Source organism: Aptenodytes patagonicus, chromosome 1 (genome assembly GCF_965638725.1).
Source record: "Aptenodytes patagonicus chromosome 1, bAptPat1.pri.cur, whole genome shotgun sequence".
NCBI lineage: Eukaryota > Metazoa > Chordata > Aves > Sphenisciformes > Spheniscidae > Aptenodytes > Aptenodytes patagonicus.
The window spans coordinates 70225262-70246275 of record NC_134949.1 but is presented as its reverse complement, the minus strand read 5'-3'; the positions used below and the strand labels follow the sequence as shown (position 1 = coordinate 70246275).

The 21014-nt window shown below is 43.6% G+C and overlaps 1 protein-coding gene across 1 annotated transcript in view; it reads right to left on the bottom strand.

Moving 5' to 3' along the window:
- The window catches only part of CACNA1C (calcium voltage-gated channel subunit alpha1 C), a 457514-nt gene that overhangs the window by 128594 nt on the left and 307906 nt on the right, over positions 1–21014 (bottom strand). The window lies entirely within an intron of this gene.

The window sequence follows — 21014 nt, the reverse complement described above, 5'->3', positions numbered from 1 at the left end:
ATGGACATGCAATGAATTATTAGATGGCAGGTTGCCAAAAGACAGCCAACCACTGAAACAGAAAGCTGGCACAAGCAAATACCCTTCTGTGTAGCCCTGTGATAATTTTTCCTTTACACACTTGAAGAATAATATTAGCTCCCAGTTCAGAAATATCATTACCACTGTTGCATCTTGCATTTATGACATGTTTGTCATCTTGGCAGTGGAAGTAATTCTTGTATTCAGATTTATCTCCATGGATTATATAATGTTGCCATGCTTGTTGCTGAATCTCACTTTAATACTGTGACAATTTAAGACCCAGGGAAGATCATGCCTGGGCAAAGGGTGCCCAGTTCCACAAACGCAGACAAAGCATAAATTTTTCACAGATTTTAATGGGACATGTTGCTACATGACTTTGTAGATCTGGGCATTAGTTTTAGAACTGGATATGTCAGAGGCTATTCACATTGCCTGACTTTATGCCTCTGATTTAGCTGTTTGAGTTAGGCTACAGAGGCAGACAGATTCCTGTCACAGGTTTTCTGAATGCCATACTGATGTCTCCCTTAGCTGTATGGACAGGCTGGGCATTTACCTTATGCCCTTGGGTTAGGTACCTGACTTGAAACAGTGTGACTACCCAACAATATGTCCATTCATATTGAAAAAGACATGTAGTGGGTTTTCAGATTAGGAAAAACAACAATACATGAGATTGTGTTTTTTAATATGCTCACTTAGACTCCAATTTCTCCAACACTCCAATTTCTACTGGTGTTGAATTACTTACTGTTTAATATCTTCATCAGTGACATAGACAGTGGGATCGAGAGCACCCTCAGCAAGTTTGCAGATGACACCAAGCTGAGTGGTGTGGTTGACATGCCAGAGGGATGGGATGCCATCCAGAGGGACCTGGACAAGCTGGAGAAGTGGGCCTGTGTGAACCTCATGAGGTTCAACAAGGCCAAGTGCAAGGTCCTGCACCTGGGTCGGGGCAACCCCCACTACCAGTACAGGCTGGGGGATGAAGGGATTGAGAGTAGCCCTGCCGAGAAGGACTTGGGGGTACTGGTGGATGAAAAGCTGGACATGAGTCAGCATGCAGCTACAGCCCAGAAGGCCGATTGTATCCTGGGCTGCATCAAAAGAAGCGTGGCCAGCAGGTCGAGGGAGGTGATTCTGCCCCTCTACTCTGCTCTGGTGAGACCCCCACCTGGAGTACTGTGTCCGGCTCTGGAGCCCGCAGCACAGGAAAGACATGGACCTGTTGGAGCGGGTCCAGAGGAGGACCACAAAAATGCTCAGGGGGATGGAACACCTCTCCTATGAAGAAGGGCTGAGAGAGTTGGGGTTGTTCAGCCTAGAGAAGAGAAGGCTTCGGGGAGACCTTCTTGCAGCCTATCAGCACTTAAAGGGGACTTATAAAAAAGACAGTGGCAAACTTTTTAGCAGGGCCTGTTGTGACAGGACAAGGGGGAATGGATTTAAACTAAAGGGGGGTAGATACAGACTAGATATAAGGAAGAAATTTTTTACACTGAGGGTGGTGAAACACTGGCACAGGTTGCCCAGAGAGGTGGTGGATGCCCCATCCCTGGAAACATTCAAGGTCAGGTTGGACGGGGCTCTGAGCAACCTGATCTAGTTGAAGATGTCCCTGCCCATGGCAGGGGGGTTGGACTAGATGACTTTTAGAGGTCCCTTCCAACCCAAACTATTCTATGATTCTATGATTCTACTTTGCAGAATATGAGTCTAAATCACCCCTTTTGCCCACGCTGGCATTTGAGGTCAGAAGGACGTGATGTCACTCCGCCACCATTTCACCTTATTGTGTCACCTTGGTCATATGACCAAGCCTTTCTACATATCTGTTCAGTTTCTCTAAAAAGGGGATTATAATTCTGCACTCACGTTGCAAATCTCTCTGAGATCTGCAAATGAAACATATTATAATAAGCGCTAAGTACTATAGTTATTACTGATGCTAATGTCTCCCAAGTGGGACTCTGCAGAACTATAAAGCAAATCTAAAGAGCAACGAAGTCCTGTGAATTCTCCAGCTGGGATTTAAGATTTCTTTTTCCATCAAGCACAACAAGAATAAATTGCAATATCCAGGCTGCTTCCTTTAACGGAATGTGCATCAAGTGAATGACTTTGTCTCCAGTAAAAACCCTGCTTCCCGTGGTGCCTCTCATGCCCATCATTTCATGAAGGAGTCTATGGGCAGCTGTCAGTATATCAATTGACTCATATTTTTTCAGTGGAGAGCTCTCATTTTAATTAATACATGAATATTGCCTAGCTTTCCTCTTCTCATTGCCTGTTTTGGAAATGCTGCACTCATTCATCTTATTCATTAATTCAAATAAGATACAGCTTTCATTCTGCTACATGCATACAGTGTCTTGGGAACAATCAATAAGTATGTTCTTAAATGCAAGCAGCATGCAGAAAGTAAACTGCAGAGGTAAATGATTACTTTTCTCTAGATCTCCTGATTTTGTCAGGAAAACATTCCAGATATGACTGGGAAACTCTTTTGGGTTTTCTGTTTTGAAAAGGAGTTCTGCAACAGGAAAGCTTCTACAGGAGAAGAGGAAAGGAAACTTGAACCATATGTAGGATCTTGGTGGTTACATACCTCCCAAAGTTAGATAGAATGCATCAATAAATCTAGCACAGTAAAAAAAATCCAGAAAAATTGTGAAAATGCTTGGAAAATGCTTACCAAGGGCTCAGAGGCCAATGCTCATACAGACAGTATTATACACACAATATTACATTAAATACATGTAATATATACACTTTGCATAATCTAATTTTGGGTTACATATAAATGACTGCAATTGCAAGGAGAGAGCTTGATTCACGCTTTCACTCAAGGTCAGCCACAGAATCTACAATAGTAATACAGAGCCATAAAGTGATTGCCACTTCAGTCAAACAGAAAAAGGCTTTCGGTAAAAAGATCTTTACACCAGTGAACCAGCAGCAAAGATGTTGCAGCTAGTATGTAGTAACAAGGCTTGTCATTACAGTAAAACCAGGCTGGGCATTGGACTGCATCAGAGAAGACTGATGCAGTTAGCACAGTTTACTGAATGGAGCGGTAGAAAGTAGGAACATTGCCAATACTGAGATGGAGTATTGTACGGTCAAACATTTCATTCATAGATAAATCACATATTTTACAATATAAATTGCAATGTTTATCTTTTATATAAGAAGACACACTTTTACATGTCCTCCTCCCCTTCTGGAGTGTCACCTTAGGCACATACACATCCTGTGATGTTGAGGGGATATAGCCTTGGGCTAAGTGAATTTATACCATACACAAAGAGGAATAGGAGAGAGAGCAATATGTATCAATTGTGCAGTTGTGTGATTAACAGATCTGTCATTACCACATGCAGGTTACTGCACACCTATGAATGCACTACCTTGCCACTAATTAATCTTCCTGGGACTTACTTTAGTATAACAAACTCCTCAGCTACTTTAAACAGCTGCCATTTTTCTTCTTCTTCATAGAATCATAGAATCACTAAGTTGGAAAAGACCTCTAAGATCATCGAGTCCAACCATCAACCCAATGCCACCATGCCCACTAAACCATGTCCCTAAATGCCTCATCTACTCGTCTTTTAAATACCTCCAGGGATGGGGACTCCACCACTTCCCGGGGCAGCCCGTTCCAATGTTTAACCACTCTTTCGGTAAAGAAATGTTTCCTCATGTCCAATCTAAACCTCCCCTGGCACAACTTGAGGCCATTTCCTCTCGTCCTATCGCTAGTTACTTGGGAGAAGAGACCGACACCCACCTCGCTACAACCTCCTTTCAGGTAGTTGTAGAGAGCGATGAGGTCTCCCCTCAGCCTCCTTTTCTCCAGGCTAAACAACCCCAGTTCCCTCAGCCGCTCCTCATAAGACTTGTGCTCCAGACCCTTCACCAGCTTCATTGCCCTTCTCTGGACACGCTCTAACACCTCAATGTCCTTCTTGTAGTGAGGGGCCCAAAACTGAACACAGTATTCGAGGTGCGGCCTCACCAGTGCCGAGTAGAGGGGCACGATCACTTCCCTGCTCCTGCTGGCCACACTATTTCTGATACAGGCCAGGATGCCATTGGCCTTCTGGGCCGCCTGGGCACACTGCCGGCTCATATTCAGCCGGCTGTCGACCGATACCACCAGGTCCTTTTCCAACAGGCAGCTTTCCAGCCATTCTTCCCCAAGCCTGTAGCGCTGCATGGGGTTGTTGTGACCCAAGCGCAGGACCCGACACTTGGCCTTGTTGAATCTCATACAGTTGGCCTCGGCCCATCGATCCAGCCTGTCCAGGTCCCTCTGCAGAGCCTTCCTACCCTCGAGCAGATCAACACTCCCACCCAACTTGGGGTCGTCTGCAAACTTACTGAGGGTGCACTCAATCCCCTCATCCAGATCATTGATAAAGATACTGAACAAGACCGGCCCCAAAACTGAGCCCTGGGGAACGCCGCTCGTGACCGGCCGCCAACTGGATTTAACTCCATTCACCACAACTCTCTGGGCCCGGCCGTCCAGCCAGTTTTTTACCCAGCGCAGAGTACACCTGTCTAAGCCATGAGCTGCCAGCTTCTCTAGGAGAATACTGTGGGAGACAGTGTCAAAGGCCTTGCTGAAGTCCAGGTAGACCACATCCACAGCCTTTCCCTCATCCACTAGGCGGGTCACCTGCTCATAGAAGGAGATCAGGTTGGTCAAGCAGGACCTGCCTCTCATGAACCCGTGCTGGCTAGGCCGGATCCCCTGGTTGTCCCGCTCATGCCTTGTGAGCGCCCTCAAGATGAACCGCTCCATAATCTTCCCCGGCACCGAGGTCAGGCTGACAGGCCTGTAGTTCCCCGGATCCTCCTTCCGGCCCTTCTTGTAGATGGGCGTCACATTGGCAAGCCTCCAGTCGTCTGGGACCTCCCCCGTTAACCAGGACTGCTGATAAATGATGGAGAGTGGCTTGGCTAGCTCCTCTGCCAGCTCCCTCAGCACTCTTGGGTGGATCCCATCCGGCCCCATAGACTTGTGAGTGTCCAGGTGGCGTAGCAGGTCATTAACTGCTTCCTCTTGGATTATGGGGGGTTTATCCTGCTCGCCGTCCCTGTCTTCCAGCTCGGGGGGCTGAATACCCTGAGGATAACTGGTCTGACTATTAAAGACTGAGGCAAGGAAAGCGTTAAGTACCTCAGCCTTTTCCTCATCCTCGGTGACAATGTTCCCCCCCGCATCCAATAAAGGATGGAGATTCTCCTTGGCTCTCTTCTTGTCATTAATATATTTGTAAAAACATTTTCTGTTGTCTCTAACGACAGCGGCCAGATTGCATTCTAGCTGGGCTTTTGCCTTTCTCATTTCCTCTCTGCATGACCTAACGAGATCCCTGTACTCTTCTTGAGTCGCCTGCCCCTTCTTCCACAAGCGGTAAACTCTCCTTTTTTTCCTGAGTCCCAGCAAGAGCTCCCCGTTCAGCCAGGCCGGTCGTCTTCCCCGCCCGTTCTTCTTATGGCGTACAGGGACAGCCTGCTCCTGCGCCTTTAAGACTTCCTTCTTGAAGATCATCCAGCCTTCCTGGACCCCTTTGCCCTTCAGGACCGTCTCCCAAGGGACTCTCTCAACCAGCGTCCTGAACAGGCCAAAGTCTGCCCTCCGGAAGGCCATGGTTGCGGTTTTGCTGCCCCTCCTCCTTACTTCACCAAGAATGGAGAATTCTACCATTTCATGGTCACTAAGCCCAAGACGGCCTCCGACCACCACATCTCCCACCAGTCCTTCTCTGTTTGTAAACAGCAGGTCGAGCGAGGCACCTCCCCTGGTAGGCTCACTTACCGGCTGTGTCAGGAAGTTGTCTTCCACACACTCCAGGAACCTCCTAGACTGTTACCTCTCTGCCGTGTTGTATTTCCAGCAGACGTCCGGGAAGCTGAAGTCCCCCACGAGAACAAGGGCTAGTGATCGTGAGACTTCTGCCAGCCGCCTGTAGAACACTTCATCCGCCCCTTCATCCTGGTTGGGTGGTCTATAACAGACTCCCAGCAGGATATCTGCCTCGTTGGCCTTCCCCCTCATCCTTACCCATAAACACTCGACCTTATCCTCATCACAATCGTTGAGCTCTAGACAATCGAAACACTCCCTATTGCCTTTTTATAGCAATACTGACAGTAATACCCAGCATTCCACAAATATTTGTTCTTTTCAGCCAGTGAGTGGAATGCACATTGCAGAGGACCACATAACGGGCACAGTCAAACTCCTAGCCCTACCAAGAGATGGTCTTTGCAAGCCTCACACATGTTCTGTTCTGTATTTGAAAGAAAGAACTTAAAATCTTCTTTGCACTTCCCTGCCTGAAGGGCAAAGGTACTCTATGTATAACCTGTGGTATCTCAAATGTCTTGTAAACACAGGATGTGGGACTCACCCAAAAACAGACTTTACAGAAAGGAGTCTTCTAATTCTCTGCTAAAAAGGGCAAACTGAGCAGTCTCCCTGGGTAACTGGTTGTACTGCTGAGCAAACATCTAAGTCTGCGATAGGAGTCCATTCACTGCAGAGTATCTGCCTGCAAGTGCAATGGAAGTAACTCTCTTAATCCCTGTGGCTGAAGGACAGATGGGCTGGGTCACAGAGTGACAGAGCTGCTACCAGAACAGATCTTGAAAGATGTTTCTCTCCTGAATCTGGATCCTCCTATGACATCCTAAACTGGTTTTCTTGTCTGATAAATGACTTGTATTGTTTGCCTCGCTAGGAGCAACAACTGATGTGCCGAAGTGCAAGGCATTTACTTGCCAGGACATGGTTTACAGTGAAAGCATACTTTCAGCAACCCCTCTAGTTCCCCACAGAATTCTGAAGCAATTCATTAAAAAAAAAAAAAGGAAAAAAGAAAAAAAGGAAAAGCAAACAACTGAGGATCTATGACTTTCAACAGTATTTTGTGATGGTGAACAAATCGCAACAGCACATTCTGAATGGTTCTGAAAGATTTCTCTCTCATTCTTTATGATTTTTAGTAGAGGAAAGTTGGACAAGCAGCAGTGCCATCAAATGTTCCTGAATCTGCCCCACAAAATGATACATGGGCACAACAAGCAGGAGCATCTCACTTGAAAACGAGAGGATTCTATTATTGCAGGCTGGTCTGACAGGCACCTTAGAAATGGGGGCATGAGAGCTGCAAACACTGTAGATAATGTGTTGGGAAGTTATACAAACATTGATCATGAACAAAATAACTAACCACAAAGAAAGTGCCCTCAAGACAATAAAATTGACAACTAAAAGAAAAAATCCCTCCTGCTTTGATCGCTTTTGGCCCTCTAATAATCATGATGCTATTCATATTTTGCTCACTAGCATTGTTATTAATGAAAATAACCAGCACATCAGTTTCAAGCGCAAACGTGGTTTTAAAGCAGACCACGTGTTTCCTGAAATTCCTGTGTGTGGGGGAACTTCTGCATCTGCCCACCCATACAAATATACACCTGGGTGGTGAATCAGTAACGTCGATGAGGATCTCTACTTCAGTGAAAGTATCTTTGTTCTTTCAGTTCACAGCCCTGTGAATCCATCTTCCCTGCAGAGTCCAGGACAAGCAAAAAAATTACAGATGCTAGTTTCAACTCGATCTGCTTAGGTCATCAGAAACTCTCCAGGGATTGCGGCTCGCCACCTAGATTGCTAAGCTTCAAAGTGACTGAGATGCAGCTCTGGCTGTTTTATGACATTCCTGCCTGTCACAAGCCATTTCAAGATGGGTGACGCCTGAATACTCGGTGAGCGGCCTACAGTTTGTGAGCTAGAGCACATAAGAGCATACATCAGGACAGCAGGGACTGTCTGGATGGTGCAGCGGGTGGGGAGTCATGCCCCGGTAGCTCACAATGGAAATCTTTCCCAGAGGGAGCTCACACAATCCTGCAGCCAGGGAGCTTAGGCAGGAATTGTGCCAACGAGAAGGTAGGTCTCTCTGAGGACTATGTCTGGTATAGAAGAAGGAAACTAATCTCCTGGAGTCTGGCCCTTGTTGGCAGAACATCACAAAAAAAGGACAAGTGAATGTGAGGGAGAAATTGTGTTGTATTATTTCAAAGGACAGGGAGGGCAACTGGGCAGAGGCTGGGCCAGAAGTGAAGGGAAAGAACAAGTGACTAATTATTTTCATCTGAAATACCACTCTGCAAGCTGGAAGAGTAGTGTATGCTTCCTGTATCTGGGAAGACTTAGTTTAGGAGTGACTTGTTTAAAATATTTAAGCATTAATATTATCAAGAAATAGAGCAGCAAGACCCTGTCCATCTGAGCAGTCCCGTTGCACGGGCAGTGCCTGACAGAGATTAATTCTCAGCAAGCACAGACATTTTCTAATAGCAGTATTCATGTGGGATGTGTGAGAAGGCTTCTGGATGATGTCTTCCTTGATGGTAAACAATCAAACAATTCAGTTCACTGATCGACAGGTACAGCAACACACACATCAGATCTAGGTCACTCTGGAGCCAGGGCTGTGTGAAAGCGCTGGACCCCTGTAGTTGCATTCATGGATCACACTGAACAGATTCTATTCAGCTTCATGATCTGAAATGGAAATCACCTCTCCTATTCCAAAATGTGCATAAAATTCTGTTTTGAAACTCGTCTGCTACATTTCTTCTGTGCCTAGTAAATAAAATGCTTGTGATTTTGTGTGCTGCTCCTGTATGTGGTGTTCTTTCAGACACTTTTGCTAACATAATGACTAGTCTGATACTAGACACTATTATCACAATATCATATGAGTCAGAAGCATGAGACATGCTAGCTGGGCAGGCTGCGTGTTACTGTGCAGCCAGGAGAAAAGCAAAGAATTGAAGTTAAAGAGTTTTGCCCTTAAAGTCTGCTTGTCAAACCTGTAATTAAAGCTTTTACACCTCTTGAGTAGGGCATTGAGAATAGGTCAATTACCCCCGAGCTGAAGAAACAGGCATTTTATAGTGGCCTTGAAAGAATAGATTCCTAGTTTGCAAATACTTCTAGCATGCAGGAGAGTGAGGGACTGGTAACAACAGCTTGAGCTAAGCTTAGTGTAGGCAGGTGTTATGCAAGCTTCCCTCACACAGCTGTCTTAAAGCAAGTCATTCGTGACCTGGCATAGCCCTGTTATTCTGCTCGTGGTTCTTCAAACAGCTAGATAATACACTTACATTTTGATCTGCACATCTGTGAGGATCCACACAGCTCTGCCACTGCATCCTTGTTCTGATGTTTAACCCTTCTGCTACTTCAGCCTATGGATTTTAATGTAGTTGGTAACATCCTCATCCTGATCTCCAGTGACACTGGTGTTACCTATCCTTGGGTCCACTACAAGACCTCTATAGTTTGCAGTTAGAGGGACATGTCTGACTGCAGTCCTTCCTCAAGTGGACAAGGAGAAGTGAGATGCATCATGCTGTGGTTTGTGAACTTTGTAAATGGAAATGAGGATGTGAGCAGCACTACAAACACCCGTGGGCCCGAAAGCTGAATTTGAATTTAGGCCTCAAGATCTGAAAGGCCAATTCTCTAATCTATTGACTTATCGCTACAATCCTGCTAACTGAAGAGCTGCTGTAATCAGCAGGCAGACTCAGTGCCACAGTTATTTTCAGTTCGGTTCCCCAGTTGGAAACGTTTTCCTTCCCCCACCACCTCTCCAGGCTTGATGTTGTTTATGAGATAACTGGGATGGAGACCCCTGCTTTTCTTCCCAGGAGCAAATACAACTGGAGATTTTTATCCTATTAGCAGACTGTACTGGAGTGGATGGGAAGTTTCTCACCCAATAAGCAGAAGTGAGCGGGCACAGAGCGAGAGTGTGACTGCTGCTCCGTCAGAGCCGTGCTTGGGCTGGCTCCTGCTGCAAGCTTCCCAGGCTTCCCACCAAAGCGCTGAGAAGGGCTGGGTACCATTCACAACTGTCAGTTCTTCTCAGCTGCGCCAGCACTGGCTATCAATTCAGTAATATACACACTAGTTCAGCTGTGTAATGTCGCCCAGACTCCTTGTCTCCAAGCTCTGCCACAGGAACATCACAGCGTCACAGACCTCCTGTCAGCTACAGCTCATTGCGCTGCTCCACTGCACTGCCTTCACAACAGCAGGGTCAGCTTTCTAATGCCACTTGCATTTAAAAAAAAATACTATTATCTTTGCCTTCTTGTGTGCTTGCTTGTAAATCCATTCAAGAAAGCGATGGACCAGTTGAGCTACCTTGCAGTCGGGGGCAGGGAAGGTGGAGGATGTGACAGTTTCCCCAGGAAAGCTTTGCTGACATACCTCCTGCCTCCCTCAGCCTGTCCTGGTCTCTTAGAGGCTTCCCAGTTTGACCCCATCCCACACAGAGCTCTTGGTCTGGGCCAAGGAATACAAGGTCTGGACCTCAGTGCTTATCCTTCTGCACATGAATCTTCAAGTTATAATATAAAATACATAAGAGAAGAAAAATAGATAGGTAGATAGGTCATGACGAACACACTGAGACCAAGGGGAAAAAAAGGTCATATCAGAACAATTTCTGTTACAGTTGGTCCTATTGCATTCTTCTATCTACCAAGAACACTTTTAAGACATTCAGCTTACAAGATCCGTATTGAAGGTTCCAGTTGTACTAAATTTCTCCTATGTATCTTTGGACTAACCACACTTAGTTGCCTCTTCTGAGGCACTGAATGGGATTTTTGACATCCCATCTGGGATATGCCCTTCCAACTACCACACCGCGAGAGTACAAGCCCCAGCTGCTATATTTTATCTGTCAGTCCGCAATGAAGGTCTTGGGTACCATGAAGTGTCTAAATTGGCATTAGATGAGTACGTTTAGGCAGCTGAACCCCATCTATACTAGCTTTGGTTTCCTGTAAAAAGGAAGTACATACACATACTTTTAATTTGTGTACATACAGTGCCAGGCACACTATGACTTTGATCTCAGCTGGCATTACTGTAATACAACTAATTCTCACCCCCAACAGTTATTTCTAACTCCAAACACATGCTCCATGTCCCTCAGCTACCATTACTGAACACCACAACCTCCCTCCTGACAGTTCTTTATACCACATTAAAAAATCCTTGGAGTTTCAGTTGCTATCAGTCCTGCTTACCAATGCTTTCTTCTCAATGAAGAGACTCTTAAGGCTACATCCGCAATGATAACTGATTTTTAAACACTGATCATGGGTCATTCTCACTGACTTCAGCAGGAACTGCCGAATACTCCACAGTTTTTAAAACCACTTTATAAGTGCCCTTATAAAGATTTAAGAGCACAAGTTAGGCATCTAAAAAAAATGGCCTTGCTGTATACTCAGCTTGGGGGTTTGTGGCATTTCTTCCTAACATTTTCTGTGGAGATCCTGGCACTGAATGCCTTCTATGCCTCTCTAACCATGGGAAATAAAGCACGTTCAATTCATCAGAAGGTATGGCAACGGCTGTTTTCTCACAGACTGTTTTCCTCTAATGTCCTTTCTTGAGAAGCGGAATCACAGTGTCAGTGGATAAATCTTGACACCTTCAAGAAGTACTTCCCAACAGGACAGATGGAGATTAATTTATCTGCATGAAGGTGTCTTCCCCAGCTATATAAAAAATGGATTCTCTCTAAAGCCTTACCTTCAAAGGTATTTCTCTGTAACATATTAGTAGTATAAGAGGATTCCTACATCAACATGTCTCTCTTCCAGCAAGCAAAACAGAGGTGTTATCTCAGCAGACAGTCTTTGCTAGGGAAACAGCTTTTATAGTAGATAAACTTAATGCCCTATCAACATTAATGTCAGCCTCTATATGCTGTAGCTGGTCACACATCACTGCTCTAGCAGTTCTCAGTGTAATGTTGTTTGTGCTCCAGGTTACAAGAGTCAGGGAAGGGAGAAGCTGGAAAAAACTGTAAGTTGAACAACACGAGACAGATCCTCAGTTGCAAGAGAGCAAGAGCGCATGTAGATCACCACAAAACTTTTTCAGTCACAGAGGATCTTATAGGAAGAGTTTTTTCCCAGACATGAACTACAGCAGCCTGGGATCTTATCTAATTTATGCAGCTTTTGATGCCTGCAAAGGAGTAAGAAGAAAAATTGAGCCTGCGGGCAGAAATTAGCACAGTTTTGGAGTTTGCTTTCCACACTTCCCTCCCTTCTTCCACGTAAAAGTGGCAGCAGTGGCACAGAGATTCGGTAGATGCTCATTGCAGTGACCCTTTCAGGGTCAGTTAATTATCTCAGAGCTGTCACTATTCACCAGCACTCACTCAAGAAGCTGGCTGCTGGAGTCAGACACATGCCTGAATTTGGCCCACCTTCCCCAAACTGAAGAGTTACTCTGCTCTACTTTCTAGAAATGCTTTTCCCACTTCACCAAACAATATCAGGCCTTCTGATGTTATGTTGGAACAAATTACTTCAGAATTACAGATTGTAACATTGGCCATAGCTTTGTCCTGAGGCTTCCTGAGTACCAGCAGCTCTTTCTTCTTTTGCTCTTCATTCAAACAAAGGAAACAAATTGTTTTCTCCATACTGTGCTTTGACATAAAACGCAGGCTTGAGATAAACAGCTTCTACATCACCTTTGGTTAGTTGGGATTTGCCTACCCTCAGCAGTAACTATCAGCAGAGAAGGAAGGGGAAGAAGGTTTTCAAATGGTTGCTTGCTTTTTGTTTTATGATCAAAGCTTCCTTTGAGCCAGAAAGAGAGAAAGAGAAACCAGGAAGTTGTGAAATCTACAGAACAATGAACCTATATGCTGCTTTTTGATAAAAGCTGGGTTGTTAAATTATATTACTAATAAAAAACAAAGATTAACTCACACAAAGTGAACCATCTATATATTCAGGGGAACAAGAAAATTGTATCTATTAAAGTGATTAAGATAATTACGGTGAATTCCCGGAGAACGAAAATAGTTCAAAACCACCCTGATCAAACCTGTAAATGCCTTATGTGATACAATCCAAGGTCAAAGATCTGGTCTAGAGGGCAGAGAATGGTGTGAGAGATGCTGGCACTGAGAGGGTGGGTGACCTTGAGAACATCATTCAGCCTTTCTGTGCCTTTTTCTTTAAATTAGACAAAAGAGCCCAGAACAACATTTCTCCCCTCTCCAAGTACTAACCTGCATATATATTCTAAAGAATCAATGTTGTATATGAAACATTTCTAAGCATAGCTTAAACCCCAAGGTTTTTCATTTCACTTTGTGGAGAAAACAATTTTTTTCCTCTCTAAGTATTTCCTCTTTCTCCTCTTGGAAAGGGGGAGGAAGACAAAACAATCAAGGATAGGGTCCTACTGCTTCCTTGCTTTTTCACTCATAATAAAAAAGAAAGCAACATGTGAAGAGATTCAGGAGGGAAGTCTACTCTTAGTTTTGTTTTCATTCCAATAGGAAAAAGTCAAATGTTGGCATCATAGTTTTGTTGACATTGATGGAACATGGGGCAAAAGTGGAAGCAGAATCACCCTAAATGATCTTTCTTTTGCTACGTCAGCTGCACAAAAAGTTACACAATGAAAGTGACACTTTTAAATGGCAGCTTTACTTTCTCTCACCTACAGTGCTGAATATCATTGCCCTAGGTACTCTGCTGCTGCAGCTACCTAAAGGGTCAATATGAAGCCTCACAAATGCTTCCTCATTCTTTTCTGATATATGTTGGTTTTCCTTTTTAGGATGTAAAAGTTTATCTGGGTCCGATCCCACATTTGCTTAAGTACAATTATGAAAGCAAAATGCTAGTAATGACAACGGGTCAAATTTATGCCAGATATAACTGCATTTTAGCCGGTGGAATTATGCACTGGGCAAACAGTTCTATCTGGACTATTCAGTCCTGTAAGCCATTTCAGATCCCGAATACCTCGTACTCTCCCTTTGGTGGATGACAGTTACACAATATTCAAGTCGTGTGAGCACAGAGAAGCCTCTGGCACATGAAGACCTCACATTGGGCAACATTTTAAAGTGCTGACACTTGCATGTTTTGTTACTGACCTCAGATGAAACAGATTGGGGCCCAAGCCCTTACCCAGGCGAAATCCCCAGCAAATTCAACAGGATTTTTGCCTAAGGACTGCAGGAGTGATTCAGCCCAATGTGAGAACTAATGTCCCAGAAGCTTTTTCTAGGTAGCATGCTAATTATAGACTCCAGCTTGACATCTGTAGCACAAACCCATGCAGCATTTTGCAACCTGAGCTTCTCCGTGAAGAGAACCACACAACAAAACCAAATCTGACTTATCATTTACAAAGGCCTTTTAGTAAGTATCCTCAAACTGTAGTGTCTATATTAAGAGCAGTATATGAACTACTTCAAAAGATGGCGAGGTAGAAAAATGCCACTGGGACTGTTTTCTACAGTGCATGCATTGGGCACAGCACACAGCTCGGAGTTGCTGTCACTCCTGCCTAAGTAAACCATGTTTTGGAACCTCATGGAGTTTTTTTCCACTAGAAGAAACCAGTGATGCAGTGCACACCAAAAAGCACTTCTTTTGTCCCTCTGTCTCCACGTGAAAGAGAATAAATCTCTCACAGCTGCTAAACCCCTTGTGAAACACCTATCAGGTGCCACTGTGAAATGCCTACAATTGTTTGCACTGCAGCTAATCTTTTCTTAGCTACCAGATGATTGTTTTCCACATCAGTGGACAATGATAAAAGCAGGTGACATCGTGCTTTTTTCCTCTTTAGATGAGGTTCTGACAGATAATAAATCATTTTACAACACTGACTTTTATTTCCTTGTATTTACATATTGAAAGCAAAATGCAACCAGGTTATATGTTGGTTGGACTAGATGACCTTTAAAGGTCCCTTCCAACCCAAACTATTCTATGATTCTGTATGATACCATTCTTAAATTGCCAACGAGTGTTGGAGGAACTAAACTGATAAAGGTTTCATTTTCCAGCCTGTGCCTCTTCCAGCTTTTGCTTAGATGATCTTAAATCCCATGCGAGCACCCTGTGTTTTTTTTAATTGCTTTTTGACAATAGGCAAAAATCCTCTGAAATATCAAGCTGTACATGCCTGTCAAGGGGTCCTTCCATGTGTATGTGAAATACACTGGGACAAATTCTGCAGATGAAACTAGAATAAATTAGGGTGAACTGACTTGCTGTCAACAGACAAGATCAAGTATGTTCTGTTAAACAGGAGACAAAAATTAACTCAGTACACCATCTTTTTGCTCATAGAGTAAGAAGACATGAGTTTTATGGCAGTAATGGTCAAGACTGAGTTTAAAATAGGCATCTTGTAAATACACTCTCTCTCATTTTCCCCTCTGCATCTTCCATGTTAATTCCCTAGCTGTGCATTTCCCATTAAATTTCATCATAGAAAATGGACCAAGAGTTTTTTAGGCCACCCTGAAATTTTAGCCTGTAACCAAGTCTTTGAAAATCCTGTTATGTACTTTCTGCCTTAGACACTATCCCATAGCACCATGCTATTTTTTCAGGCTGAAAGTAATAAGCTGCTTCCTTGTCAGTACACTAAGCACATGATTTGGAGGCCACAGAGCAAGCTGACATTGAAATTACTAAATGTAAAACTTGAACAAGTTGGTGTTCTTTTATCTTGGTATCCTGATTAGATCCGTACACAAAACTCTCTCGAGCCAACAGCTTCAAACTGCTAACTTCTCCAAAGGGTTGCACAGGACTTAGTGACAACTTTCATTACAGTCAATGGAAAGTATTTGGTACATAGCCTCACTGAAATCAACGGAGTCTCCTTATGGTATAAAAGTTGACTTTGCAAAAGGAAGTTAAGTCAACAGGAGTTGGATAGATAATTCCTAAAAAGCCTGAATTTTTAGAGAAAGGTAGTCATGCTTTTATCCCTGTTATGTAATAGAGTCAAACTGCTATTGGAGCTTTTGGGAATAAACCCGTTTGGGTTGAAATTACTGAGGCTTCTACTTCTAGAGTTCTCAAATTCTTCTCTTTTCCTGTTTGAACCATCAGCTCTCCTGTTATCATTTCTATCCTGATGTTCAGAAGCACAAAGCGTTTCCATGGAAGACACAGATTTTCTGAAAGTTCTAGTGGTCCAAGAGGTCTCAATTTCTTCTAAAAGTTTTACTTTTGCAGCTGAAAACTTCCTCCCTGTCTCAAAATCATTTTCTCCTAGGGAAGACTCTCATAAGCCTGTGATTAAATGCACGCTACTGCCTGGTCATGACTACTGCTGTTCACAAGTAACACTGGTTGTAGGAGTGAGACAAAATCTGTGGTCCACCAAAAAGTTAGTTTGCAGTTGATTCCTTAGAGGCAGTGAACTCAGATGTTAACAAACATTTCCAAAGGTCACTAAGGCACTACAATAATTGCTCTGAAGGTGAAGATTCATGACTATTTCTTTTTAAACAGCTTAGTTTTTTACATGTTTTAGAACCTGCCTGTATTTCTGTACTTTTTGTCTTCAGTAGGGCACCTTCTATTCCCACTTCAACTGAGGCATAAATCTGCACGTACAGTCAACCTCCCTCCCATACCTTTCATTATTTAATGAACTGTCTGAAGTATTGCTATATGGTTTTGATAGGCAACACATTGATTTGTACTGCTTTTTCTGCTGTGTAACATAAAAACCTGATTATCTACAGCCATCAGCCCCATTACAATAGAGCCCTGGAGTATGATTAGACTTTAAATTTTTGTAGGGTAAGCTACTTGCAAATCGGCTTTTGAATTTACAGTACTACCTTGGATATGACTTAACTAGAAGAATGAGTTGTCTTGAATCACAGAATGCCTTTTTTATCAGATCCCAGGCCAAGCAGTGGGCTGTGTTACTCTTAGAGACTCTGTTGACATTAATGTGGTCATACTCACACTGCAAGCGGCAGCACCAAATAGAACTGAAATAGAGGGAAACAGAGGGAGGGCAAAATCTGAGCAGTCAGAAACATCAAATTACTTCTCCCTGCCCATTCACAGCTTTTTTCTGACCCCAGTGCAGTCAACAGGAGTTTTGCCAATTAATTTCAATAGGAGGAGAATCTGGGTTGGATTGAGGTTTCCTGCTTCCGCCCACAGCAAAACAGATGCATTCCAGACCACTCTCAGGAAGAAAAAAAAAAAAGGGCAAAATCCCAGTTACTGTGGCAACAGGAGGGACAGTTCTCTTTACTAGCATGTAATTTTGAAATTCAGTAGCTGTTTTGTGCCATGACATGTGTTTCTCTCCTCTGTCAAATTAATGTTTTCTTCCCATGCAGAAGGCCCGTCAGGGAAAGAGCATAGAAGAAAACCATCAACACAAACAGCCCCCAGAAGCCTTTTCACATTTCCCACCTCACATCTGCCATAATGGCAAAATCATGTTTGCAAACAACAAGGAAAAACTGTCTTAAACATGCACTTCCCAAAACAGAGAGAATGAATTCAGCCTGCTCTGTGAATGCCCCTCTATGCATGTGAGAGACGACTGGTAATAAACTGCCTCAGAAGAATGCCAAGACCTCTACTATGGAGGGCATCAGCTAAAGGCTGCACAGGTTGTCCGACTCTGGCTGCATTTATCTTTCTTTCTCACCCTTTTCTCCACTAAGGCTCTCATTGTTGTAGTCCTTGGACTTGTTGACCATTTCATTAAGGGCTGTAAACACCCAATGAGACTTAGGGCAAGGTTTGACAGCCTCAGGAAAGCAGTGTCATGTACAAAATATGACTGATGATGCCCTAAGGACTGGCACAGGCAGTCAACCCAAATGGGGATGCAAGTGAATTTCTTTTCCCTTCCACCTTGTATTCTCTGTTTTACAGGAGACAGTTCCCACGCTGACAGGCAGGCAGCACTCTCTACAGAGTGAGATGACAGTAAAACCTGCCTCTGCAGTCAAGGACAGAGAAGAGACTGGAAACATATGTTCTCTGTGTTTGGGATGATTCAATTTAGGTAGACTACCTGTGTCAGAGCACAGATGGTGTAAACTGCTGAATCTCAGAGTTTACATTAGCTGAGACTCTAGTTTAAGAAGTATATTTTAATTAAACTTCTGAACTCTTCTGATATTCTTTATAAAAAAAAGCCCCAAGCTTCCAAACAACCTCCAAGGGGAAACTGAGGAAACAAAAACTGATGTGACTTCTTTAAAGTAATGGTGTGAGTCACTGTCAGACTTCCGGCAGGAGCCCACAGCTCCTGAACATCAGTACAATTTAACTGATGCAAAGGCAACCCCTGAAGTTTGCTGAGCTAAAACAGCAGCTTTGGGAGGTCTGAACTGCCCTGTGCTCTTCAGTGAATTGTTATCTGAAAGGCTCAGGGCTGATACCTTAAAAGTCAACATTATTAATTAATTCATCACTGAACAAAGTATGCTGGAGAGGGGCAGTAACACTCTTCTGTGGAGTTCAGGACATTGCACTAGAGATAGAAGGCAGTGAGCTTTGAAGAGCACTTGAGAGAGAAGTACACTGAAGGCATCTGAGCTCTTTCAGCAAGAGCTAAACACAAGAAGACAAGGAAAACATTGGACCATCAGCAATACAAGCTCAGCACAGCTAGTAGGTGGGATTCAAGTGTCTTAGGGGCAATCAAGCCAAAGGTATTCCTGAGGGCATTTACAACTCTGCCTGAACTGCTGTGCCATTTGTCCCTTACAGTTGGAGCTTATTTTGTAGATGGTTTTTGGAAGAGAATTAATACCATCTTTCTCCCTCACTTTAACCCTACTGGTGACTGACTGCTGGCATGAACGCCAAAACATTCAACACAGTAGATAACACACACAACGCCCCCCCCAAACAAAACACCCTGTCACTTACTCGTGGCACCTTTTCTGTGGTATTATCTTAAGCTGAAGCCATTAAAGAAAGGGACTGTACTTCTCTGTTTGATTTTGTTACACGGTGTTCATTCAACCCTTTTTCTAGCAGATACCTATCAAGCCCCAAGAGCAGTGCAGCTGCAACGTGACTCAGCTTCAGGAGAGCAGACAGGCCTGGTCAGAGCTGGTTAGTAAACTAGTCTCCAGCACCTGAGCAGGGTGAGATGGTTCTGCAGAAGGTATGTTTGTAGGCAGTAGGATAAGCAAGATGTGGAATCACATAGGTAGATACAGTAAGTATACCAGCAGTTTCTTCCCATGTGACATACATGACAGATAAGCATGTCAAACAATGAAATGAGTATGACATCTTAGGAGAGGACGCCTGCAAGCTATTGGCTTTGAAAATACATTCTTACTTGTCATGTGAATAAAGATTGAAATTCAGAAGTATCAAGAAATACAACAGAGCTTAAACAATATGGTACCTGCAGTGTGCAAAAGTAAATACAACAGCCTACTGGGAAAAAAAAAAAAAAAAGGCGATTTATGTGATACAAAAGGCCAGAATGTAAGCTCCACAACTCTGCTAGGCGGGGGCATGCACCCAGGTATTTTTATTGGCTTCGGGATGGGGGTGTGTGTGTTGCTCTTTACCGTCTGTATCCAGAGGCTATTTGCTTCCTCACCAGAGGATGGCAGCACAGAGACCCTTTACTTCCATAGTCAAAAAAGCCTGTGGCGGGAAGAAGGCCAAGGTACGGCACTGGATAGTACACCAAAGCTAGAAGATAGATTAATTTAGCATTCATAGATACAGGCCATAGGTGCTAATGAATAGCACCTAATAAAGAATACTGCTATCAACAGCCTGCTCTAGATGGGGCACACAGGTCAGAAGAATAGGCAAATACACTTCATGACCTGTTTGCTTGGTCTCTGCTATTCTCTGGTGCAGAGAGTTTTGTTAGCATGACTGTTGTCCCCAGTACATGGCCAAAATCAGTCCACAGCCTCCTTCACATCCTGAGCAATTCCTCTCAACCGAGGCGTAATTCTACTAATTAGTAGAATTAGTGTAGTGCTACAGTGTATAGCACTAAGCACTGCAGACATCTGTTCCCAAGCCTGGTATGTCATGTAACAAAAACGGATAATGTGACCCAAAGCCACAATGTCACAGAGAATGATATGCTGTGTACGAGGGACTAGTTAGCAACCACTGCCCTTAGACCTGACACTTGGAATGTATGGCATTGAATCATACAATACCAGGTTGGAAGGGACCTCAAGGATCATCTGATTCGTGATCCCATGTCCAGTCTTCCTATTAATAGAATATGTTTCTGATTGGATCATCCCATGGATTTTGCTTGTTTGGTAGGAAGGGTGATCTCTAGGGAAATGTTTCATGTCTTCTCTTCCAAAATCAAACTAGGAAAATGCATATTTATGTAACGAAAGCTAAGAGTAGAGCCAGCGTCCACTAACTGTGTAACTGTCTAAAGGTTCCAACTCTGACATTTTCCAAGTGTATGACCTGCAATGATAACTGCTAGGGGTTTCTGAAGTGTTACACAGCCTGTATTGGTAAAAGAGGAGGTGGAAGGAGAAGATTCAATGAAGGTAATGAAATGTAGGGAATCACTGCTTTCTTCAAGCCCTTCTTTCTTCAGGATTTCTAATAAGAAGAGATAGTTAGTGAATTCTCACTTTGCACAAACATCTTCTCAACTCCAGAACAGAAGAGTAAGAGATAATTCCCTTACAAAAAATGTCTGAGAACTTAATTCCAGCCTGGCAAAAGCAAACACAATTCCACTGATTTCAGTGGAGCTACAGATGGCCCACTTAATGTACAACAGGGCTGATTTGGCCCTTCTCCCATACTGTAGCACTGCTTTGCCTAGAAACCTTTGCTTTCCAAGTAATTAACCATGTGTCAACAGCCTGCAATACTGAACTGCAATTAAATAAATGGAGACATGTATATTATAAAACTTATCCCAGTAGTGGACTTCTAACAGCAATTATTGATCTTTTTTCTGTTTAATATCAGGATCTTATGTCAGTATCACAGACAAGAAACTGAGGATCTGCAGAACAATATAAATTATTGTACATGTATTTCTCCCTCCCACAGCTTCCTACAGGAATTAAACTGGA